General features: G+C 49.4%; 1 protein-coding gene across 1 annotated transcript in view; it reads left to right on the top strand.

The window, feature by feature from the left end:
- Positions 1-6770: 6770 nt before the first annotated feature.
- Positions 6771-25693, top strand: part of SLC13A2 (solute carrier family 13 member 2) — a 79502-nt gene continuing 60579 nt past the window's right edge. Inside the window, exon 1 of the mRNA XM_049859539.1 lies at positions 6771-6791. The gene's annotated coding sequence lies outside the window, so the exon portion shown is untranslated. The remainder of the gene's footprint in view (positions 6792-25693) is intronic.

Raw genomic sequence — 25693 nt, 5'->3', positions numbered from 1 at the left:
GCTCGGAGAGTAGTCCTCACCCAGCTGTCGGAAACTACCCTCTTCAGCAGGCAGCAGGGCACACAGGTGGGCAGGCAGGCAGGTAGCACCTGTCGACCTAATCACCATCATTAGCTGGGCAATAAAGCAGCAGGGACTGGGCCAGCCTTTGAAGGAAGGGCCTGGCAGCCCCGGTCAGGCTTGTACAGACAGCTTAGCAACCTGGCCCTTCTGCACACACACTCAGGCTTTAGCAGGTGGATGGGGCTTGGCTGGGACTGGGTCTGTAACCTCTCTGCCTGGGTACCTGTACCCACCATGGCTTCTAGGAAGGCAGCAAGAGGCTTTGGGTGTCTCCAACCAGCTGAATTTGTGCAGCGCTCTGACTTGAGAACTTATGAGGTAGTGAACTTGCTGAAGAAGACCAATGAGGCCGGAAGCAACTTGAGGACAGAGTCAGCCTGATACAGCTCTGTGTCCCCAGTTCCTAGCACAAGGTCTGGCACAGTCAATGTTGCATGGATGAATGAATGCATCAGGAGCACAGAGGGACTTCTTGCTCCTGGAGAGAAGCTGGACTGGCTGCCCTCAAAGCCCCTTTCCAGGCGACTTACTATCGTGTCCTGGCCTTCCTGGGCCAATGCCATTTTAGGCTCAGCAGATAGATCTGGATTTCTGAGCCAATTTCTACCGTTCTCCATTTTTTCCTCCGACCCTGTCCTCTGGCATCCTGGGAGTTTCTTTATTTCCCTCTCTCCCAGCTACTGTTGGCCAGCACCAGCTTTGAAGGCAACCAGAGAGGCCAGGGAAGAAACTGTGGACCCCTGCCAGGAGGAGGAAGGGGGAAGGGTAGAAAACGGGAGCCTACTAGGGAGACTGAGGAGATGGGAGCAAGGCTGTGGACCCCGCTCTGGAATGCACCTACCTAGGACTTTGGGCCTCAGGTCAAGGGAAGCTCTAGGGTTTGGGGTCCTCGCCCCAGAGTAGGCCCCCTGGGGACTCAGATCATGACTCCCCATAGTCTCAGGAGAGGCTGCTTCCTGAAGGAGGAGGGCTGGCAATATAGAAGGGAGAGGGCAAGTACACCCTTGAGTTCATGGTGGGAGGTAGGGGCAGGACTAGGATGGGTGAGGTTCCTGGTGGGGTGCCAGCCTGGAGAGGGTGTCCCCTGCAGCCTCCATCCCAGTCGGGGCCCCACTGGTCATGGTCAGTGAAGCCATGAGGCTTTACTAAGGGCAGGGAGGCTGAGGCCCTCAAAAGGGTGAGCCGCCACCCCCAGGGACCAGGAGACAGTGGCAGAGATGGGGGAGGGGAGCGGTCTGATTGAAAGATTGTGACAAGGATCACAGTCGTTGCTCTTAAGGGTGTGGAGACTCACAGTCACATGTACCAGAGCCATGGATTCTTGGGTACACACAGAATAATACACAACCACATGCGCAGACATAGATACCTGGGTACACACAGTCGCACACAGTCAGACACACTGATACGTGTGCACAAAGTTACTCACTGGAACTTGTGGACCTTCAGACACACCAAGTCATACACAGAAAGACACACATAGGCAGACGGACAGAGTCAGACACTAGTATACACCTAACGGCTCACGGACATGCACATAAACACAGAGCCTGTGCACACTGTATCAGACCTAAGTGTTCTCACAAGGACACAGATGCTCACACACAGTTAGACACAGACACTGTCACGGGCATGCGCAGCATCACATGCATAGTTTCATAGACTTACAGCACACCCACCGTGGCACACAAGAGCACGGGAACACAAATGTAGATATTGCATACTCACATACAGGGATGCGTGTACTTACAAAGACACTGATGCCAGTGAACACACACGAACACGCACGCACACACTGGCTTTGCCTCCCTCACCTCCGCAACTAAGCCTCCTACAGCAGGAGGGATTAAGACAAGACTGGAGAAGCCCTCCCCGCCCAGCAGGACTCTTGCTATAATCCTACCACCCCACCAGACCCCCTCCCCCAAGTGCTCAGCTTGGAAACTCCCTGGATTTCCCAGGGGGTCAGCCAACCAGAACAGGTTTAGACCTCCCAGATCAGCTCCCCTGCCACATACCTCCAAGCTCTGGCTGGGAGCTCTTCATCACTCGGCTGAGAAGCTGCCTGTCCCCTCCCAGGAAGCCTATCCTGGCCTCTCCAACCCTTCTTTGGTGTGGGGTCCTCGGTCCTCAGGGCCTCATAGCAGCTCTGCTTGGGCCTGTTGCTCTGCAGGTGCTCTTAAGTCTTTTCCATACCAAGAAGTAAGGCTTGAAAGGCCTGGCGAAGGCAGGATCTGTCTTGGAACTCACTTTGAGAAGACAAGCCTAGCCCACATGAGCAGAAGTGGATAGAAAATGGCCAGACCCGATGTGGGGTACAGGAGGGGGATGCCTCCTCCTCCACACTGGGCCTGCTGAGAATGGGACCATGCTCTTCCATCTCCCTGGGGTCTCCAGGGTCTTGCCCCAGACTGGAGCATAGCAGACACTAGTCCCAGGAATTTCCACCCTCAGCCAGGGCTGTTCCAGGCTCATAGCAGTACAGCCCTGGGCAGAGCTCAGCAGGGGACAGTGAGGGCCAGAGCTTACCCTGACTCTCATCAGGACCTCACTGGGACCCTCAGCCCCTGAGTTAATTTGCCTTTCCTTGATTTTTAATGAAGCTGAAATTTTTTCACTTATTTACTGGCCATTTGTATTTTATCTATGAATTGCTTATTCATGTCCTTTGTCTATTTTTCCTTTGTCTTTTTTTTTTTTTTGTCTTATTTATTTAGAGGAATTCTTATATATTATGGATATTAACCCTTTGTTATATGTGTTGCAAGGTTTTCATCCAGGCTGTTTTTGTTGTTGTGGCTGGGTTTTTTGTTTTGTTTTTTGTCTTTTAACTTGTTTATGGGATATTTTCCCCTCTACAGAAATTTTCAAATTTTTATTTAACCATCTGCCAACATTTTTCTCTATGGCTTCTAGATTCAATGTAATGTTTAAAATGCCTTTTCCACTCCGTAATTATAATTGTTTTCTATAATGTCTTCTATTTATTTATACAGTTTTTATTTTTACATTAGATTACCAATCTATCTTGAATTTTTTTACATACAGTGTGAAGTAGGATTTAACTTCATATCTTTCAAATTGAAAGTCAACTATCCCAACTCCTTTTTCCCTGATGTTTTGAAATACCTTATTATCATATACTCACTTCTCACAAATACCCAGGTTTGTTCTGGACTCTATTTCTGCACCCATATCACACCGTTTTAATTACAAAAGCCTTATCGTTCATTTTGAAATTTAGCAGGCCAAGTTACCCTTATTAGTCTTCTTTTTCACAAAATTCTAAGCTGTTCTCATGTATTTACTCTTTCCCTAAATTTTAGAATCAACATGTTAAGATTAAAAAAAAAGATTAGGCTTTCGATTTGAAGTACATTCTGTTTATTGATTATTTAGGGGAGAATTGACATTTACAATATGATATTGAGTCTTCCAGTTCAGGATTATGATATGCCTTTTTATCTATTCAGGTCTTATTTTGTATCTGTCAGTAAAGTTTTATTCTTTTCTTCATATACTTTTTATGTTATTTCTTATTAAGTTTATTCCTAGGTATTTAGTAAAGTATTGTGAATTAGATCTTTTGTTCCCTTGTATTTTCTAATTGGTTGTTATATACAAATGCTCTTGATTTTTGTATACTTACCTTATATCCAGCTACTTTACTAAATTCTTTCATTCATTCTACTAGCTGTTCAGTTGGTTGTCTTAGATTTCCTAAATAAACAATCACATTGTTTCTAATTAATGGAGACTTTGCCTCCTTTCTAATATTTATACCCATTAGTTATTTTTCTAATTGCACTGGTTAGGACCTTCAGAATATGTTGATCGATAGCAGCCTCCAATGAACAACTTTCACAGCTCTCTATCCCAGAGTATCCATATGGAAATACCTAAGAGTCTAGGAATGACAATTAGCCTTGTATACATCAGATAGGAGCAATTAGCAAATAACTTGAAGGTCCTGACTGCTCCCCTTACACCATGAAACTCCATTGATTATTAGGTTAAGGAAGCAGGATATTGACTACTAGTGCCAATCCCAGGGAAAGTGAGACAGGCAGCCTCAAGCCCAACACTTCTAAAGAGACACCTGGTCTGGCTTATTCTCCTACAAGGAGCAGAATAGGCTACACATTCTTCTGAATCTGTCCTTCACAAGATAGCTATAGAATGGGCCAGAAATTGTCCTTGACAAGATAACCACAGAATGGGCCATAGATGGCATCAACCTGCTTCTGGGTGGAGACTTAGCAACCTAACGAAGGAAAATCAATCTCTTCCTCCATCCCAGAGTATCAAACCATTGTGTAGAGAAAATGCATAGTCATCCCCAAACCCTGAGTGACTGCGTGAAGGTCAATCCTCAATATTCTTGATGAATTTCCATTTTCTGCTCTCTGTACAAGCCCACCTCCCCAAGCTGCTTGCGAGCAGTCTTGGAGGCAACAGCCCTGATTGCTCCTTTCCTTGTACAATGAAATAAAGGTGTCTTCCTGATCTCACGGCTCAGTCTCTTGTTTATTGGCTGTAACAAGTCATGCCAAGCAAAACCTGGGGTTTTCACCTGGCAATAAAATGTGCCCCTGTCCCAGTCCCAGAACAAAATTCCAATACTGAGGTGGGCATGGCAATGTATCCTCATTTCCTAACCAGCACCACTGGGCTTCCTGAAAAGAAAAGGGGACACATATGCTTTTACTGAGCTTTTGCTATGTGCCAGGGATTGTGCTAGGAACTTTAAAAATAAAATTTGATTTAACTTTCACAACCCTATGGGTGAATAGTATTCTTCACTTGTTAACAGATGAGGAAACTGAAGCTAAGAGTGGTAAGTATGGAGGTTCACACAGCTAACTATCACTCACAAATGGGTTCATTGATATCTACCTCAGCATCCTCCTTTCTGAAATGGAAATTTAGAACAATACATTCCCTGCCTAGAGCAAGAAGTCTCCAAATGTTTTAGCTTACTCCACACTTGTGCCAGCTGACCACCACTATCCGCCAGCCAAGGTTTACAAGACCTCCCTCCTAGGAATGGGATACAATAAGTGGAGAGGAGCTGATCTGTCCATATCTTCAGGCCAGAAGCCAAACCCCAGGCCTTGCCGGGCAGCAGATCCACTATTAGGTCCCTGGAGATACATTTGGGCTTGGAAGGTGTCAAGGCCAGGACAGAGTCTTGGGTGGGTGTGGGAGGACTAGAGGAAAGATAACCAGGGTATGAGAACAGGAGCGGGGGTAAAGAAAATGACAAAGAAAGAAGTGAGAGGGAGGTAGGGATAGGTTTTAGGGCTGCCAGGGAGCCAGGGACAGACCCCAGACCTGAGTCCAGGTGGAGGTTGTGGGGGCCAACTCTAAGAGCTTCAGGACTCACCAGTCACTCCGCTCTCTCCATGGACTCTGAGGGAACAAGGACAAGAGCCACAGCCACAAGGGGACAATCTCCATTTCTACTCATGCTGTTGTTATGTGCCATCGAGTTGGTTCCAACGCATACCAATTCTATGTACATCAGAACGAAATACTGCCTAGTCCTGTGCCATCCTCACAAGGGATATTATGCTTCAGCCCATTGCTGCAGTCACTGTGTCAATCCATTCATTGAGGGTCTTGCTTTTTTTGCTGACCCTCTACCAAGCATGATGTCCTTCTCCAAGGACTGATCCTTCCTGATAACATGTTCAAAGTATGTGAGACGTAGTCACCCCATCCTTGCTTCTAAGGACCATTCTGGCTGTGTTTCTTCTAAGACATCTACCCACATAGACACGAAGATACACACAGAGCAGGGCTGTAGGCCCAGAGCCAGAGAGGTATACACAGACGTGAGGGTGTCAACACATAGACAGCACACAAGGAGACACAGACACAACCTGGATACAAGGTCACAGACACACACACACACAAGACATGGATGCAGACACTTGCCAACCAAGGACACAAACACAGACCAGGGAGGTACACACGAGGAGAGACTCACATGCCCACACACACATAGGGAGGGACACATGTACATGTGTGCACACACACCCACACACACAAGGTGACACCCTGAAGGTATCGAGGGACTGGGAAACACACAGATGGCTGGACCACATAGACAGACACTTCCCAGGCAATCTGTGCCTGGTCCCTGGCCCTTGAGGGGTCAGAGCCACTGCCCACCCACTCCTGCCTCAGAGAACCCTGGGCCACCATCCAGTGCTGCTGCCCAGACCCCACCCACCCAGCTCACAAACATGTGTCTGGTGGCCAGGTTCTCCTGACACACCTACATGCCCCAACCAGCCTGTGCCCCACCCGTGAGGGCTGACCTTCCCATTCTGGGTTACAGGTGGGGGCCACGGGACAATCTCCTCCTCCTCAGGCCACAGGCTGTGCCAGCTGGCAGGGACAGGGGGGCCCAGGCTGGCCCAGGAGGAGGGAGGGGCTGGGGGGCCGGGGCGTGGTTGGGGCGGGCACAGGAGCCAGTGCCTGTCAAATGAGAGCCAAGGAGCAAACCAGCTTCTTAGTCACCTTTTTCTTCTCCCCATTTTGGCAGCAGCCCCTCAGGGCAAGGGGAAGCTGATATCATAGTTATTGCCTCACCCTGCAGCTGCCTCCCCTCACCTGATGTCAGCACAGACCCAGGACGGCCAAGCTGACAGGCGAACCGACGGAGGGAGCTCCTGGCCCCCTAGACCCAGGCCCCCACGCCAACCTGCTTCACTGAGCAGGTAAGAGGAGACCCAGCCCAAGTCAGCCGTGGAGGCCAGCTGGGCTGGGCCAAGGCATGGGGAGGGGGTTTGCCTTTTTAACGGGCCTCTGGACTGGCTGGGAGCACCTGAGTGCTCCCCATCTTCTCACTGCAGCCCAAGGGAGACTCGGGAAGCAGGGTGAGTGCCTGGAGGCCAAGGGGTCCCCCTCCTCCATGCTCTTCTAATTACTGTTCCAGGTTGTCTAACTTCAATCCTTCTTGCTGTAGCATGGGTTTTCCTTCTGGTGTTTGTTCATTGGATTGTGTGTGTGCATCTCTGTGTGTTGGAGGCAGTGTGCTTACTCATCCTGTGCTGGGAGAAAATGAGAACTCAGAAGTGCTAGAACTGGAAAACTAGGGCTGAAAGACAGGGAGGCAGATTCCCAACTGAGTGGCTCTTCCGGGAGGAGTGGGGAGAGCCCAGCTCTGAGAGCTGAGTCTCTGTGGTGCCAAGGGTGTGTGTGGACCAAGGAATCACTCAACATCTCTGGGCAGCCTGGGCCTGGGTCTGCATGCCTGGAGCCTGTAGGGGGCGGGGGCTGGGTTGCAGGAAGGTGCATCTGGTGGAGAAGCAGACAGGTGGCAAACAGGTGTCAGGACCAGTGGCTGATGCTGAGCTCCAGGCAGAATCCTTGGAGGTCTGGGAACCTCTCTGCTTCAAGACTCCTGAGGCAAGGAGGCCTGGTGAGCAGACTTGAGGTAGGCTGGGAGCCCTCAGACCCTTGGGGCCTAGAATTGAGGTTTGGGAGCTAAAGGCCCTTAAGGATATGGCTGGAGCATCAGAAGGCCCCCTCTGGCTCCCATGGCTCCTCCCCACCCCCTACCTGATCAGATAAGGTTCTGGCATTCCCCTTGAAGTCCCCCAGGCCCTCCCTAAATGTCCCAAGAAGCATGGCAGATTAAGAAGAGACTCTAACAAGTGGGCATGTTTGCCTCTTCTCTCTGCACCTAAGGTGTGGGGGAATGTGTTTGTTTGCGCATTGTGGAAAGGCTTAGCTGGTCAGAGGGAAAGGGCCAGGTGGAGAGGGCTCATCCTCTTGAGAAGTCATCTTGTCCATCCTTCTGCCTGCGTACTGGTCATTTCCCATGCCTGACGGGCCAGCCCACTACCTCTCCTAGTCCTCCAAGGAGGAAACTTGATTAGTTCCCTCACAGTCATGAAGTCTTCCCTAGAGTCTGACTGAGGTCTCTACTGCTGTAGGGTCCAGCTCTGCTTGTCCCACAGTTCCTTTGGGCTGCTTGAAGAGTGAAGTGAGAAGGGTGGCACTGCACACAAGTCCTGTCCATCCCCATTGGGCTCAGACACTTTGACCATCTTGGTGATTCTCTGAACCACAAGATCTAGGCAGTGGAAGGGCATCCCCATCTGATGGGGGAGCAGCACCTCCTGACCCCTCTCTGGTGGCTGTGCAAGGGACCCAGGGTGGGCCAGGCAGGGACAGAGCTAAGCTGGGTCCTGGGGAGGGCAGATGGGGAGGAGGCTGTCCCAGGCTCTGTATCCTCTGGAGAGAATATACCACGGGGAGAGGCACATGTCCTCCCAGCTCCCCGCCCCGCCCCACCTGCGTTGCCTCTGCCAAGCGCAGCTCCAGCTCCAGGGCCTGCAGAGGCACGTGCTCCCCCCCCACCAGGCCGCATGCTTCACTCACCTCCCAAAGCCAAGAACAACCTCTTCTCCCAGGAATGCCAGGGAGTTCTCAGAGGACTTTATTTCCCAGGACTTGGGGAGCCCCAGAATCCTCTAGACCAGTGGGCCCTGGGAAGGGGAGAGAAACATTAGGGGGTTTGGGGACCCTTCCTGATCCCAACCTTTGGCCTATCCACAGCCCTCATCATTTATTGTGAAAAGGGAGATGGCTCAGAAAGCTAAAGACAAGGAGCAAAGCCCAATGGTGACACAGGGCCCTGGAAATTTGTCATGTCTCATCCTTGCCCTCAGGGGTAACCTCCCTTTAGCCCCCATGAAGAGGCCCATCTGTCCTCTAAGAAGGCAACACAGCAACACTTCCCTTGGGCTTTCCATCCTTCCCAGCCTGGATGTCCTTCCTGATGTCTAATCTTCCAGCTTAAGTTTAGCCTGGTCTTCACGGAACAGCAGAACCCTCTACCACCCAGCCAGGAGCCATGCACATTGCCAGAGACTGTTATTAAGTCACATTGAAATTTTCTGGGAGTGTGTATGTGCAGGAAGGGACAGAGAGAAGGCCCCTGTCTGCTGCCCCCCTATTAGTCTCTCCACCCATCATACTCTAATGAGGAAGAGGCTGTTGGGTGTCACTTCTGCTCCCCCCTCCCAATTCTCCCATAACAGAGGGATGGAGGACAGAAGTCCTGCAACTCAGCCCCCCACTTTCCTTCTAAGTCACAAACCACCAGCCCACCATCCCTGCTGAGGCCTGTAGGGGGAGGTCAGGAAGGCAAAATTGGCTTCTACAGCAGAAGGAGGGGTTGACATTAGACTTCAGAAAGGCTTTCAGCATTTTAAATTGAGTTTGGCTGGACTATGTGGCCCAGGAGGTGGCTTCCTGAGTGGAGAAGCAACCATTGATCTGGGTTGGGTGGGGTTGGGCTGGCAGCATGCCCAGAAGCCGGAGAGTGACAAGATAACCTCTGGGAGAGTGCATCTCAGAAGTCTCAAGCAAGTGGTCCCTGAATGATTTTGTCCTTTCCAATTTATCCATCCCCATCCCCTGCCCCTTCTTCCATCTTTATGTCCTTCTCCAACCTCAACCCCAGCCCTGCCCCCAACTCTTCCACCCCATCCATATCTCCTTTTGAATCCCAACCCTGTGCCCATTCCCATTCCAATCCCAGCCCAGCCCCCTTCCTATCCATCTCCCCATCCCCAATTCCAGCTCCAGTTCCACAGTCTCATCCCCTCTTCCTCCCTACCTTCCCTCCACAACCCCACCTCCATCCTCATTCCTAACCCCGTCTTTCCATCCCACACCATCCCCCTTGCCCCAGGGATTGATCTCGCCAGCACTCCCACTGGGCCCTGGTTTGTTCTCCTTTTTCTCCGAATGTTCAGGAAGAGCCCAGAGCCATGCTGCTGGGAAAGAATAGATCGGATAAGGTCATCCCTGGAGAAGCCTCAGCTTCCTGTTCCTCTCTGGGCATTAAAGTCTGGATGCTGGCCAAACAGTAAAAATGAGCTCAGGTGCAACAAGACAAGTTTAGGTCTGTTGTCCAGATGGACTTTTCTATGTTGCAGGCATGCGTCAGGTGAACAGGAGATGGAAAGACATGCTCAGAGGGCACCAAAGGGAGGCTGTGGCAGCCTTCATCAGAGGGGCTAGGAGCTTACTCAGTCAGATGGGCATGGCCAGGCCTCAGGCAGAGAGATGGACAGAAGCTGAAACAGAAAGGTCTGCCAGGCTGTTTAGGAATGACTGCAGTCATGAGCATCCTGGGTCTCTACCCTGCCTGTGGCTCTTGCTTAGTCAGCTCAGATTAATGGGGCCAGGGAGAGAGTTAGCTGAATCGTGATCTCTCAGGGAACTTGACTTGAGAGCCAGCCGTGAGTCATGGTGAAAAGGGAACCCAGGCTCTCACAACTCTCTGGAAGCCCCAGGGGATGGACATCCCTCAAGACACCCCAGGATGCAACAGAGAGCCCAGTGGGAATCTGACCTTCTACCCCATGCTCACTGGGAGGATGCATGGCCGGTCAGCTTCAAGCCCTGCCCTCAAGCACCCTCCAGGGACCTTCAGGGCTCCCCCAGTCTGAAACTGCTGCTTCTGACAAACTACAGCCAGCCTGGGCACCAACCCATATGTGTGTGCATGCGCGCACACACACACATACATACACACACACACACCCAGAATGGGGCGTGTCAGGAACCGGATTGCCTGGAGACAGTTGGAGGTCCCACCTACACTTGAAGATTCTACAACCATGTCCCAGACTGCATCAGCCCATCAGTCTAGGAAGGCACAGGACGGGCTCAAGGACACACATATAGACACACTTTTACCACCATAATCAGAAAACTCAATTTTCATAGTTTAGCACTTCGCAGTTCCCCCACACACAGAGTCCAGTGACCACAGCAGTGTTCACTGTCCATGGTGTCCCCAGCTCCCTCCGGGAGGCAGTTCTCAGAGCACACACTGGGACTCACAGAATTTATGGCTTTGGAAAGGCAGATCAGCCTCTCTGGGCTTGCCCATGGGCATGTCCAATCTGCCTGAGATAGGAAGGGCTTTGGAGAGCTTTTTGCGATGACAGTGGTCAAGGGGGAAAGGTGGAGGCTGGAGCCAAGGAGTTGGATGGACTCAGGGAGACACTCCCAGAACCTCCATTTCCCACATTACTCCTCAGTGGGGTGAGGGCATGATTAGGAATGCAGAGCCGGCTACACATCAGCCCAGGCACCTACACAGCAGGGAACAATCCCTTCCACTGATGGGGGCTCAGTTTTCCCATCTGTAAAATAGAAGGGGCTTGGATAGGAAGGCCTCCCATTGGTCTTCCCACTCTAAGATTTGGTAAGTCTAAGCAGGTAGCCTACTGGCGACGTCCTCTGTGTGTGTGTAAACACACACACACACACACCCAGCATGTGGGGAGAGGGGTGCACCAGTATGTATTTGTCTTATACTAGCCCAAGTCCAAGCCTGTGGCTGTCGATTCAATTTCAACTCATAGCGACCGTATAGGAAAGAGTAGAACTGCCCTATAGAGTTTCCAAGGAGCCTGGCGGATTCAAACTGCCAACATTTTGGTTAGCAGCTATAGCTCTTAACCACTACACCACCAGGGATTCCTGTCTTATACTAGGTCTGTATTATTAGTAGTGGCAGCAGAATTAATATCCCTTATAAGTGGGAATAATGAGCTGTCCCTCTGTTAATGATATGTACAGAGCCGAGAGAAGCCCCAGCGATGGTGGGATATTCGTCCATCTAACGTCCCCACTAAGGTAGCAAAGAGGGGCCACCAGCTGTATATGAGCACTCTTGACCATCCCCATGGGGAAGCCTCCTGGGAATGGAAAATGTTTGGAAAGGAAAAGATCTCAACCCCCAACCCTCTCCTGAAATTCCACTGCCCTGGGATCCCAGGGGAGGAGGCAGGGGCACCAGACAAGATGGCGTCGGTTTCTCTGCCTCAGAGCCTTTGACATCCTGGTTCTCACTCAGTCCTTGGGACAGTCAGGTGAGGTGTGCAGGGCACGGATGAGGGTTCCCCCTTATATGAAGAAGGAAACGAGGCTCATTCCTGTGACTAGCCTACGCCCGTGGCAGAGCTGGGAGAGGACACTTCTGGAGTCCTTGGTGAAGAGTACTCCCTGTGAGGGGGAAAAAGGGGGCTTTGCAGGGCAGTGGGGAGTCAGGGCTCCGAGAAGACTGCTAGAGATGGGAATGCCAGGCCAGAGGATGAGATGAAACAAGGATTCAGTCATCTCTGTTGGCTTCACAATTCAAGTCATCAGCTGCCAATCACTGCCACAATCAACTACTACGCCGGTTACCGAGGCAGCCCACAGGTGGCTCCTGGTGGGACACCCAGGCTCTGCTTAAGTGGCTTCATTGTGGGGGCGGGGCTTCTGGACCACTGGGTCCCAGAGCTAATAGTTGCTCAGGGCAAGCACCTTCGCCCCAACCCCCAGAGCATTCCTCCACCCCAGTTCAGCCAGTGTGACTGGAGGAAGGCTGTTTCAAGGAAAGATGAAGGCTACATTTCTGTGAAAAATCCACCTGTCCCTTCCATCACTCCCCCGCCTCATCATCCACTCTGGCCCCTTTCACACAGGTGAGCAGAGTGAGGGTTAGAGGGGACTTTCTTCTCTGCAAATCAGTGTCTAGAGATTCAGACCACTGCTTTCTGCACGCTGCACTCTGGGGGGATTAAGAGATGTCCCTTGGAACTAGCTCTCCGTCCAGGCTCTCGATCATTCTAGGTCACCTTGTCCACCCCCAAGTTCCCTTTGAAGCCTCTTTTCACCATCCTGTTACTGGGCGAAACCCCAGATTCTTGCTCAGCATGACTGATAATGACCAGTAAACAAGAGACCAAGGTGGGAAGGCAGAAATCACCTTTATTTCTTAGCGCAAGGAAAAGAAGTCAGTTGGAGCTGCCGCCATCAAGTCTTCTCCCCGAGGGCCAGGATAAAAGTTACTTTTAAGGGGTTTACAAGTAGGAAGCTCATACAAGTTACATCAGCAACCTTCTTAATCATACTACACCGGTGCAATGGGGTTTATATGTATCTTCCAAGCAAAGAAAGCAGGATTTTAATGCAAAGCTGTTGGGAAAGAAGCCCAGCAAAGGAAATGGGATTTTTAATGCAACACTGTAAGGGATGAAGCCAAGCAAAGAAAACAGGATTTTGATGCAAAGCGGTTTGAGTCTCTGTCTTAATGAGACTCAGTCATACCTTCAAAACCCATGGGGTGGGGGGTGGCGGGGGCAGCTTCTCCCTGAATTGCCTATCCAGGGTCTCATGTTCTTGGAATCAAGAATTTTATAAATCCTCCGTGACCCCCACTAACTAACCTTCGTGGGCAAGCTGACCTTGCTTCTGGGAGCTGCATCTGGGGTGGGCTCACAACTTCAGAGCCTGAACTCCAGGATACCAAAAACCAAAACCCAGTGCTGTCGAGTCGATTCCGACTCATAGCAACCCTGTAAGACAGAGTAGAACTGCCCCATAGAGTTTCCAAGGAGTGCCTGGTGAATTCAAACTGCCGACCCTTTGGTTAAGAGCTGTAGCATTTAACCACTATGCCACCAGGGTTTCCGAATTCCAGGGTAGGCAGGAGAAAGGAAAAGGCAGACCATGAATGACATCTGAAAGTTAGAGCAGAAGATTCCCGGCCAGGCCTGAAGCAGCAAGACCATCAGGGTCTGCGGTTAGAAAGCCTTGGGCCCAGCCACATTTAGTGTATAGGTGGAAGGTCCCTGGAAAGGGACATCTATGGAGTAGCAAGAACCCAGCAGACTAAGGTGACCATGGCAAAGGAGAGAAGGGTCCCTGGTAGGTGTCTCAGAAGTGGATGAATGGGAGCTTTGAGGGGTAGCATTTCTTCTTTCCTTGAAACCAAGGAACCCTTCCTTCCCAACTACCAAATAAGCATCCACATGCAGGTCAAGGACATCAATCCATCTTTACAGCTGTCATTTGTCTATCTGCCTTTCCACCTGTCCATCTATCTGTCTGCCCAGCTTTCCATTCATCCCTTTGTTCATCTGTTCATCCACTAATCTGTCTATTCTATCTGTTCGTCTATACTTCCATCCCTTCATCTATCTCATCCATCCATCCATCCATCCATCCATCCATCCATCCATCCATCCATCCATCCATCCATCCATCCATCCATCCATCCATCCATCCATCCATCCATCCATCCATCCATCCATCCATCCATCCATCCATCCATCCATCCATCCAGAGAAGTCAAGCCCTAATTGGCCTCCCCAGGGCTTCTGGAAAGGGTTGTGGTCCTGTGGCATTTATGGGGCATGTGATCTGCCTACATGCCCTGAGGAGGCAGTCCTGCCCCAGCCCTCAGGCAGGAGCCTGGTCCAAGCATGTGAGAGTATTTATACCTCCATGGAAGCTCCAGAGGAAGCGGCTGTACTGAATGAGTCCCCAAAGCCGTGATGGTGGCCATGGCCCAGAGCTCACTGTGAGTGCTTAGACTGGGCTTCTTTGGGGTGAGGGCTGGGTGGCAGAGGCTGGGGCAAGGCTGGAGAGGTGGGAAACTGCTAAAAGTTAGCCAGGGACGGTGGAGAGCAAGGGATGCTGTGCGAAGGAGAGTGAGAGAATAGGGAGCTTAGGGAAGGTGGGGTTTGGCCAAGCCAGGGTATCAATGCCATGACTGTGAACTGAATCCCTCAGTTAAGGCCTCTGACCTGCAGGAACTCAGGCAGGGCTACAGATAAGGTCCTGGGAAACAGAGCCTGGTGCAAGGATGGGGTGAGGCAGATGCTGTGGGGGTTCTGGAAAAGCCAGACCCTCAGGAGGGGTGTGGGCAAGAGCCCTGGCTCAGGGAGGCCTCCTTAGGTCCACACCTTCAGGAAGAAGAGCAGAGCTAAGGTCTGAGCTCCCTGAGCCCCACTAAGTGGAGGCCAGGCAGGCAGGGCAGAGCTAGCAAGGGCAGCTGCCACCTCAGATGGGGTCATTAGTCAGTCTTCCCAGGACTCCCAGGCCTGAAGCACCAAGACCATCAGGGAACTTATAGGGTCTGGGGTTAGAGAACCTTGGGCCTAACCACATTTGGCTGATTGAGGCCAGATGTATGACATGTCCGTGAGCATTTTCTATGTGCTGGGCACCTTATATACATCATCTCATTCAAACCTCATGACAACCCTGGGAGGTGGGTTCACAAGTCCCATTTTTTATCAGATGAGGAAGGGGAAACACAGAGAGCTAGAGGTTGTCCAAAGTCATGGAGCCAAGAAGTGACACAGCTGGGACTCAAACTCAGGTCTGCCCAACTCCAAAACTCTTGCTCTTCACCACCGTGCTTTCCCACCTCCAGGGAGGGAGCTACTGTTTCCCCACCATACAAAGCCCACTATCTGGGGGGAGGAAGGAGCCCCGCCTGTCCTCAGCCTTGCAGCTGGAGGAGCTGGAGAACAGCTTGGGAAGGCGCCAAGCCCTGCAACACCTCCCGGGGAAGCAGCCCTGGGCCAGTAAGGAGGAGCTGTCCAGGGATCTGGGGGCCAGGCCTGGCTGCCATGCGGAGCCAGAGATGGGCTGCCCCACACTTTCAGGCCTCAGGCCTGCTCCATCTCGGTGTCCGGTTACGGCCAGCTTGGTGCTTCCCTGGTCACACCACATTTAGCATTGCCGAGTGAGCAGGCGCTAGGACATCGAGAAGGGGGGTGAGGACTCTTGGAGGGGCGGGAGAGCCTCCCCATCATTCTCCACCTGCACCCCAGCTACCAGCCCCCACCCCCGTCACTCATTCCCGGTGGGACTTGGGGCAAGATCTCTCCCCTCCTTGCCCTCATGACCCCCTCTGCCAAATGAAGGAAATGGCATAGTTAACAAAGATGTACCCAGCCCGGCCTGAGTACTGGGGAGCCGAAGCCATGACCCCCCACACATACACATATACAGCTCCTGGGACAGCACAGTTTCCCTGCTCTGGCTCAAGGGAGTCTTGGGTAGGAGGCATAAATATAAACCTCATGCTTTTTTTGCTGCCTGGACACCCAGCTTCTCCCATTCCCACCCTCACCACTAGCAAATAAAGAAACCGTAAGAGGAGTGTCAAGGATTCACTGTGTGATGGGGGCAAATCATTTACCCAATGGCCAGCCAGAGCAGACCCTCAGCAAATAGAAGCTTTTATTAGAAACAACATGGGCAAAAGGAGTGAATTCAAGAGGAGCTGCCCTTTGCAGTTGGTGGAGAAGGCAGAGAGCTGGGGATAATAATAACCAAACCAAAACTTATTGTGGTCGAGTAAATTCCGACTCATAATGGCCTTATAGGACAGAGTAGAACTGCCCCATAGGGCTTCCAAGGAGTGGCTGGTGGATTTGAACCGCTAACCTTTTCGTTAGCAGCCAAGCTCTTAACCACTGTGCCACCAGGGATAATAATAATAGTATTAATGACAGCTCACATTTATCGAGCACTTACTATGTGCTAAATACTTTCTATGCATGATTTCATTTAATACTCACAGCTCTATGAGGCAGGTGCTATCATTCTCCTTGTGATGATGCTGAAGCTCAGAGAGCTCACTAAGGAAGGGACCAAGCCTGGCTTTGAGCCCTGAGTCCTCTTAACCACTCCTCTGTGCTGAGGACAGGGATCCCCTATAATCCTAGAAGATCTGAGCAGAAAGGACCCTCAGACATCATCTAGTCCAAGCACCCAGCTTTTCAAATGGGGAAACTGAGACTGTGGCAGCAGCCTGCGCAGGTCATAGGTAAGTGCTGGAGCTTGGAGGGCATAGGTGAAAACAGCACATGCTGGACATTGTGCAGTGAGCCAGGGGTATCCCCAGTGCTGGCCAGGTCATAGTGCCATCAGGTAACCCAGGACCCTCAAGGCACCGGTTGCACACTGTGGTCATGCTGCTGCGATAAGACCCCAAAGATGCCACGTCAAGCCCAGCCTCCACTGAGGGCTCAGTCCCTTGCAGCCCAGCTCCCACCCCAAGCCTGAGTCTGACTTGTCCCCCAGCTTCTCCCCACCCTTACTGAAGGGAGGCTGCCTGCCTGAATCACATGGCCTAGCCTCTCCCCGTGGAGACAAGGAGTCTAAGCCCCAGGAGTCCAAGGCAGGGTCTTCTTCAGGCACAGCCAAGCCCTCCCTCTTCCTAGGGCAGCTATATGGCTCCCTTGGTTCTCTCCTCACCCATCTATCTCCTCTCTCTCTCTGCCTTTCTTGCTCTGCATCTCTTGTTTGTCTGTTTCCTTCTGTTTCTCTCATTTTTATCTGTCTGCTTCTCTCTCTGTCTCTCTCTGATGATGGGCTGGAGGCAGGGCCCAGCCCAGGGGTGGGGTGAGAGTGCAGGTGGACCTGGGGTTGGTCACCCCTGGATGCTGGTCCTCCCTCTCATCACAGCTGGCTTTCTTCGAGGCCAGGACTGGGTGATGGTGTCGCTGCTCCCGCCTCAGTCTGACGTCACGCTGCCAGGCCCCACCAGACTGGAGGCCGAGCCCCAAGGGGACCTCATGCAGGCACCAGGCCTCCCAGGCTCCTCTGCTTCACAGAGTGTAAGTATCTTGCACCTAGTCCTGGACTAAGCCACAACCCGAGGGCTGCACAGGCAGCAGGTGTACAAATCACCCCCTATCCCCTGGAACTCCAGGGCCTGTCTTGTCTCTTCCACCAGTAAACAAGTAATCGGTGATCCCATGATCCAGAAGTGTTCAGATCCAGGCCTCTGCCTACCCCTCCAGTCTGGGGCTTTCCCAGTGCAGGGCTGGATGAAGCCCCATCAGACTTGGGGCTCCCTGGGTTTAGGGGCAGGTTGTCCTCATCAGATTGGGGATTTCAAGGGCAGGCTGTGTCTCCTCCATCATTTGGGGGATCCCAAGAGCCACTCAGGGACCTCTTTACCCCAAGACAGAGTAGGGTCCAGGCAGATCTGCAGCCCTACCAACATCCGCTCCTAAGTTTTTTACCCTCTGTCTTTTTTGTCCACCCAGAAGCACACCGGCTTCAGCTACTCATCCTTTGTGCCCATTGGCCCTCCAGAGAGGGCACCCTCACTGCCCCCACACAGCCCCAGCATCATGTCACCAGGCCCTGAGCAAGTGCATGATAAGCGAAAATATCTGATAATTATGAACGTAGTAGAGATCTTAGGAATTGCATTTGCTATAGCTCTTATATAGCTGTAGATGTTTGGCCTTTGCTTGTCAGCTCCCCATTTTTGGATACGCTTACTTCCCTTGGAGTCAAAGGTTTAATTCTCAAGAATTAATTGCTTTTGTACACAGAAGACTCTTAAGATGAAGCCCCTTCTCACATTCCTCCTGGGTTTCTTTACTCTATCCCTTGGGCACAGGGCTCCAAAAACTGGGGAAATAATTTACTTTTTACATCAGTGGAGGCCAGCCACTTCATTTATGTTAAATATGTTTTTCCCCTCCCATGAAAACCTCAGGGAACCTCCAAATTCTCCCTATGACTACTCCCAGGGGCCACCCCCCACTTTCAACCATTCTAGCTTTCCCTACAGAGCCTACTTGCTCCTCCCTTTCATTAAGCCTCCTACAGCTGGGTTTAACTATACTGGAGTCCTCAACAAGACCTACCCAGCAGGCATGTCTTTTGACCTATAGCTCAAAGGGACAATAAATGAGACCTAATTTTTTTTTTTTTATGTTAGGGCCCAGGCCCTAGTAGAAAACTTGACTTTAATGGATAATTGGAAAGTCTCCCACCTCCAGGATTGTGAAAACTCCTTTAAAAATGCCAGCAGCACTGCAAGGTACGAAGGGGCAAGGGAATTTGTGTAGTGAGTGTTTGGGTGGAGGTGAGCTGGGCACTTGACTTCAACACCTCCGTCCGAATAGAAAAAGCAAAAGGCCCTATAATTCATTCCAGTGGGATTGTTGAGCCAACACACCACCTTTCTCTCCTGGCACCAGCTATTTTGGCCTGTTGGGATGAAATATTTCTGAGAACAGGTGGTTCAGGGAGGCCCAAGGTAACCTGACCACCATGCCTTCGAACCACTTTCTCTGGGCCCTGAAAGGATATGCCTGGGTGTATTGTTACTTCCCACTACCTAATGAAGTGTCATTCTGATGAGTGGGTCCTTGAGCACCTAGACCCCGTGCTTCATGGGGGAGAATGTACCTTGGGCTTCTTAATGCCAACCTAGACCTCTAGACAGATTCTCACTCCTCAAAATGACACCCAACACATACAAGCTATAGGACTGATTCTGGCAGGAATTAGAGCCACCATAAGAATGCTCCTCCCCTGGAGAGGACTCATCTATCATGAGGCTACCTTAAGAAAATTTAACCCAGAGCACTGAGACCATAGCGTAGTCCACAGGCCAGGCAATAGAAGCTCAGCAAAAATCCTTGGACTCCTTGGTCAAAGTGGTCTTGGACCACCAGATTGCACTGGACTACCAGTTGACAGAACAAGGAGGATCGTGTGAGGTAGCAAACACATCTTGCTGCACATATATAAATTCCTCTGGCCAGGTTGAGATCAAAGTAAAAAAGATAAATGATCAGTCCCTGTGGCTCCATAATTTTAACCAGGGATGAAATGCCAGGATATATGGCAGGCTGTAAAAAGTGCACTTCCCTCACTCACTTGATTTCTTCCCTTGTTAGGTCCCCTGGTTGCACTTCTCTTATTGCCTTTGGTCCCTGTATATTTAAGCTTCTTGTTAGATTTGTGCCTTTTAGGATTGAAAAATTCCATTTACAAATGATGCTTCAACAAGGCTTTTGACCTATCCCTGCAGATAAAGCTGTAAGTTGACTCTGTGAGGGCCCTATAGGCTTGGACCATTGCCCATATTCAGCTTGAAGTAGCTACAGAAGAATGACCTTCACCCCCTATTTCCCTTTAAGATTAAAGGGACCAGTATTAGAGGAGAGAATGAAGCTGGCAGTCATGAAAGGGTTATTAAGGGTTATTAATCATCCCATAATAGTTGTTTTTCAGAAAAGTCTACTCTTGCTACATTTTTGTTACACCTTTTACAGCACTTCACCATGATTGGTCAAATCCCCAGGTTTCTTCTCTTCTCCTGGCAGGAGGCTGAGGCACAGGCGCACTGACTCTGAATCTACCTGCTACATGACCTTCCTGGGGTGGCAGTAGTAAGCCATCACCATTTTTTTTAGGGCTGTGTGCAGTATTTTGAGAGCCATGCACAAAAATCCATTCACTAAAATTATGTGGACTGCGTGTGCCTCACAAGAATAATATCCTCCCCTCACTGTTCATGCATATGCATGTCACTCCCTATAAAAGGACCAAATCTGCCCTGGTTCAGGGAGCTGGCAGCTTCAGGTCATGAGTCCCTGCCTGCCTCCCAGTTGGCAAACTGTGAATAAACCTTTCTGTTCTTCCAACCCTGCGTTTGGCTGACTTAAATTCACTAGTCAGCTTGACAAGAACCTATTAGTTGACAGCTTCACCAGCATGCAGGCTGCCGTCTGTCCCTGGCCAGGGCTGTGGAGCCCAGGGTGGAGCCCAAGGAGGCACCAGTAGTGGCTGCAGGGCCTGTGAGGGATAGCAGCCAAACGGTGGGAGATGTGCAGAGCCTCCCACACCTTCCTGACGGCTGACTGGGGCTCTCTGGTGTCCACATCCACTGCTTTCCTGCTCCTGCCTCCCTGCACAGTGGCCCAGTCTCCACCTGTAGCAGCCTCAAGGCCACCCGGGCCTCTCCTCAGCACTCGGCTGCCACCATAGCCTCCACCATCACAGCCAAAGCCTACCTGGGAAGTCAAACTTTTGACTCTTAAATGATTACTTTGGTTGTTATTACTTGTAATGGCTGAAAAGCTGCAGCTGAAGTGGCTGGTGCCAAAGCCAGGCCACATAAGCAGGATGACTGATAAGGGGCCAGGGTCTACTGGTTCAAACCAGCCAGCATTCCAAGGCCATATGCATATGAAGGGGAAGATAGTCAAGTGTTGGAGACAAGAAGACAAAACCAGAATATTTTTAAAAGGGTTATGGGTTTAGGATTATGTGTTTAATTGAATGTACTATGGATATTGAATATTTCTCCTACCTACTCGATGGCACTTTAGTGTTGTAAAGCTGACCTAAATATATGATAGAAATCATTATTGGGTATTATAGATTACAAAGTGCATGGAACTCCCTCTTCATCCAATACTTGATTGGATATGCTAAAACAGGAACTAGGATTTTCCTGAGGGAAACACAGGCTGTTCGAATGCAGTAGCCCTATGTATAGAGTGAGGGCCTTAGGATGAAACCTGAGCCCCACCCAGATTTTGCATTTGAAAAGACATGCAGAACCACCCAGCACTGCTGAGAGAACAGAAGATTTGGATTTGAAGGAAGAACTTACAGAAAAAGTGTTTTGCTTTCTGAATTTCAAGAAAGCAGTTTGCTGTTGGATGCATCAGGAAAAGTCAATGTCCATCAGGAGCAACACCCTTCCAAGACTGGAAGTTAAAGGGCGCCAGTGAGGAGGCAGCTTGGTATGCTCGCTTGTGCTGACCATCTGGGTTCATTCATGAATTGAAGTGGGGGAACTGCAGCAATGAAGAGAGGGGCTGAGTTTGGACATGTTCCACTGGCACCCATTGACCTAGCCCACAAGAGATAGGGATGAGAGAGAGAGGGAAGGCTGGCTGGTCAGAAATAAAAGGAGTTGTGTGTGAACTCCTAAGCCTATAGGTGGAACCTGTTGACCTAGTTCAATGGGGCTGGAGATAAGAGAGTGTGAAGGGACTGTCTAAAGTGCCCAGAGGTGTGTGTGAACTCTCGAGCCTAAGGTTACTACCCATTGTGACCTACTTTAGATGGCTAGGGATAAGCTGACCAGAACCCCACCAAATGAATGAGACAGACCCCCACAGTGCTATATTCTTTACCTGGCTTCCTCCCGTACAGTGTTGTGTTGAAAAATCATTTCCTTTGCTGGGCTTCCCTCCAGCTTTGCATTTGAATTCTGCTTTTGCTTGTAGGTTATATGTAAACCCCATTGCACCTGCGTAGTATGATTAAAAATGTTGCCGAGTGTCTTAGTCATCTTGTGCTGCTATAACAAAAATACCATGAGTGGATGGCTTTGACAAACAGAAATTTATTTTCTCACAGTCCAGTAGGCTAGAAGTCTGAATTCAGGGTGCCAGGTCCAGGGGAAGGCTTTCTTTCTCAATCGGCTCTGGAGGAAGGTCCTTGTCATCAGTTTTACCTTGGTCTGGGAGCATCTCAGTGCAGGAACCTCAGGTCCAAAGGACATGCTTTGCTGCCAGAGCTGCTTTCTTGGTGGTATGAGGTCCCCATGTCTCTCTCCTTGCTTCTTTCTTTTGTATCTCAAAAAAGATTGGCTTAAGACACTAAGTAATCTTGTAGACCTCTATTGCTGCCGCTAATCCCTCTAATGACATCATAGTGATAGGATTTACAGCCAAGTTGACAGATATTTTGGGGGGACACAATTCAATCCATGAGACTTGTATGAACTTCCTACCTGTAAATCACTTTAAAATTAACATGCCTGCCTGCTCTTGGTGAGCAGTCTTGGCAGCAGCAGCTCTAACTGACTCCATTTCCTTGTACAACGAAATAAAGGTGCCTTTCTTGTTCTCTCACCTCAGTCTCTCATTTATTGGTCAATCTGAGTCATGCCAAGCAAGAACCTGGGGTTTCCACCCAGTAACATTTCTGACGAGCCAGCCAGGAGCCACCTGCTTGGTTTCTGAGATGGATCAGAAAATACAAAGGCCCCGATGTCTGGCACCACTAGGAGATTTTCTCCTGGAGACCTTGGAACAGCTGTAAAAGCCAATCCCCCCTGGGGCCCAAACAATGGCTCTATGAAAGACATGAAACACACCTGGGTTGTTTGGTAAGTGCCTAGGTAAGGCCTTAGAAGAGTCCCAAGAAGTGGGAGAAATTGACCATTGAGGGCATTAGAAATCTGAGGTTATCTGGTAAGTAACAGGGTAATTCCTAGGTAAGCCCTTAGAAGAGTCCCAAGAAGTGGGAGGATTTGACCACTGAGGGCATAAAAGGCTCAGGTAACTGTTAAATTAGTGCACCAGATTAGGTTGTGTGAGTGTGTAACTGTGTGTATCCAGAGGATGGGGAACGTTCAAAGGAGCCCAGAACACGGCCCACTAGGATGCACCTTTAAGAGCTGGAAATAGAGATTGGAACACACATGGCACTGGCAGCATGCTTATCCCTTTCCTACTTTTGCCTCTTTAAATATATACTGAATAAAACCTTTACTAAACTTTGCAGTGTTTTCATCCTACAAGAGTTAATGGCATAATTGTTGCAGAGATTCTAAAACCAGGAATCCAGTTGACCCCCAGGAAACCTGGACTGCAGAGCAAAAATGCAGGTCCTATCTTTTGGATCCAAGAGTTTACGCTACAAATCCCTTTAACACTGATGGGGTGTGTGCTTTTGGAAAACGAGTCTTTGCTTATTCTTTTTGTTCTTTTTCTCATGTTTTCTTAAGTTTTGTTTGGCATATTTGTTTGAAAAACTGGTTGTTTAATTAAGGAGAATCTTTCTTAGATTTTTGCTTAATTGTTTGTTCAAGAGTGGTACCTAATAACTCTTGGTGAAGTGCAGTTTAGGTCCAGATCCAGGTGTTTGAAACATTAGAGAGGTAATTCCGTTTTCAAAGAGCTCTGAGCCACTATAAGCCACAAAAATTTGGGCATGGGTCAACCAGTAAAAGCCGTTAGGGTGGTCGCCAGTGCTCATCGTGAGTGTCAAAGGCTCCCATGATAGGATAGGGTGGTCACAAGACAGTCTAGAGCACTAGGCTGCCTGCCAATGAGATAGGGAAGAAACAGGGACTGAGCCCCCAGGCAAGGAGCCCTGCAACACCTGCAACTTGCAACTTACGATACTATGCACTTGGCTAATGACATAAAACTCCCAACCTGGAATGTCCAATAAGGAAAGAACAAAGAATGTACTCCCTTGTAAGATGTTTTTCAGAAGAACCAGCCCAATCTGGTTCCTGGAGCATGCGCAGACATTCACAAGGTCACCAACGAATGACTTCTGCCTGATGCAAGTACCCGAGACAGGAATTGAACTGACACCACAAGAGGGACTGAGCAGGTGCGACACCCCATAATAAGTCCTGCTACAAATCCCAGAAGCCTCCTAGACAGGAGCCATCTTAGAAAGCTGCTGCACACCACTGTAGTTAACGTAGCCCTGCCCAGAAGGGCCACTTGCCGGAAAACCCCACCTATGCCCATGAATAAACATAAATCCCTTCCCACCCAAAAACCTTTAAAAACACATGCAAGTTCTTTGTTCTGGGAGACAGGGGTAAGCGTTGTCTAGGCCCTCCTCATCTCCGCTTGCAAGCCTCTTCAATAAAGCTTTCCTTGTGTGGAAAAATTCTCTGTGCCTTCCTTACCTGTTCATTCTTGACCAGTGAGAGAGGTAAGAACCTTCTTCAATTAAAGGCATAGAGGCACCAGCAACACCACCCACGAGCAAACTCTCGAACAACAAAGGTACACATTGCTCTAAGGGAAACACTGCCCGAACTCTGCAGGGTTCAGTGTTAGGTTTCTTTTTGTGGCTCAGAGAAAACCTGGAAAATAGTTCTCTCTCTTGCCAAATTTGCAAGGAGAAGTGGCAACTCCTGACCTGTTTTATAAAATTTGCAGGGAGAAGTGGTAGCTCCATACCTGTTTTATGATAGAGTTTCTCGATAAAGAATCACAATAATATTCCTCTATCTGATGCTCTGGCAGGTTAATAAATTTTAACCAAAACCTGTTATTTCTGTTGAATTGAGTTGATCTTACCAAAAATTGCTACATACATTTTAAGAAACTAGAATCCCCATATCCTTGCTTTGTATGGTATTGTTCAGTGAGTTTATGTGGTTTTTCTGTCTCTTTTTCTTCTGAGAGCTTGCTTCTGGTCTAAAGCATTGTGTCTAGGTTTCTGTCTCGTATCAGGCTGGAAGCTATGGCTGAGAATTGCTGTTTTTTGTAAGGCTGTCGTAGAACCTCAGTTCTTTCCTCATCCAAGAAAAACAGTCTTCTCTCTGTCTTATGATTTAGATTTTTTTGTAGCTACATTGAAGAACTTTATGTTTAAGTCAATCTAAAAAGCAACCTCTCTAAGTAACTTGAGCTAGATATTATATGAAATGTGTTTTATTTAAAGAAAAGGGATAATTTTGAATTAAAGTAAAGGTAACAGTTCCAGAGTATGAAAAAGGAGGAAAACCTACAAAACAATTGCTAAAGAGCTTTGGTACTTACTGGGTAAATAAAAGGTTGTGATAAAGAGAAAGCAAAACTGCTTTCCAAGAGAATAATAAAAGGGAAAGAAATCAATGATCTTTTGCTTTTCAAAATGCCTGGATCAATTTAAACATATGTTTTTTTTTTTAAATAAATTGGGATGACCCCTCCCTAGCCAAGAATGGATGGATTCATTTACAAAATTGCTCAAGGGCTTTGGTATTTACTGGGTAGATAGCCTTTCAAAATGCCTGAATCTATTTAAACATATTGAAATGAATCAGAATAGCTTAATCTTGTCTTCTACCGGAAGTCAAAAAATAGAGAGCGTGGGACAACATCAGGGTTCTCCAGCCGCCAGTCTCCAAGGTCATATAGCTCCTGGAAAGCATTTTGAAAGACCCTTTCCAACTAGGTGGAGACCCTTTTAAGACAAAAAAGAAATAAGAAAAATTGCTACTTTACTATAGTTGTCA

This window comes from Elephas maximus, chromosome 19 (genome assembly GCF_024166365.1).
Source record: "Elephas maximus indicus isolate mEleMax1 chromosome 19, mEleMax1 primary haplotype, whole genome shotgun sequence".
NCBI lineage: Eukaryota > Metazoa > Chordata > Mammalia > Proboscidea > Elephantidae > Elephas > Elephas maximus.
This window is presented reverse-complemented; position numbering and strand designations above follow the sequence as displayed.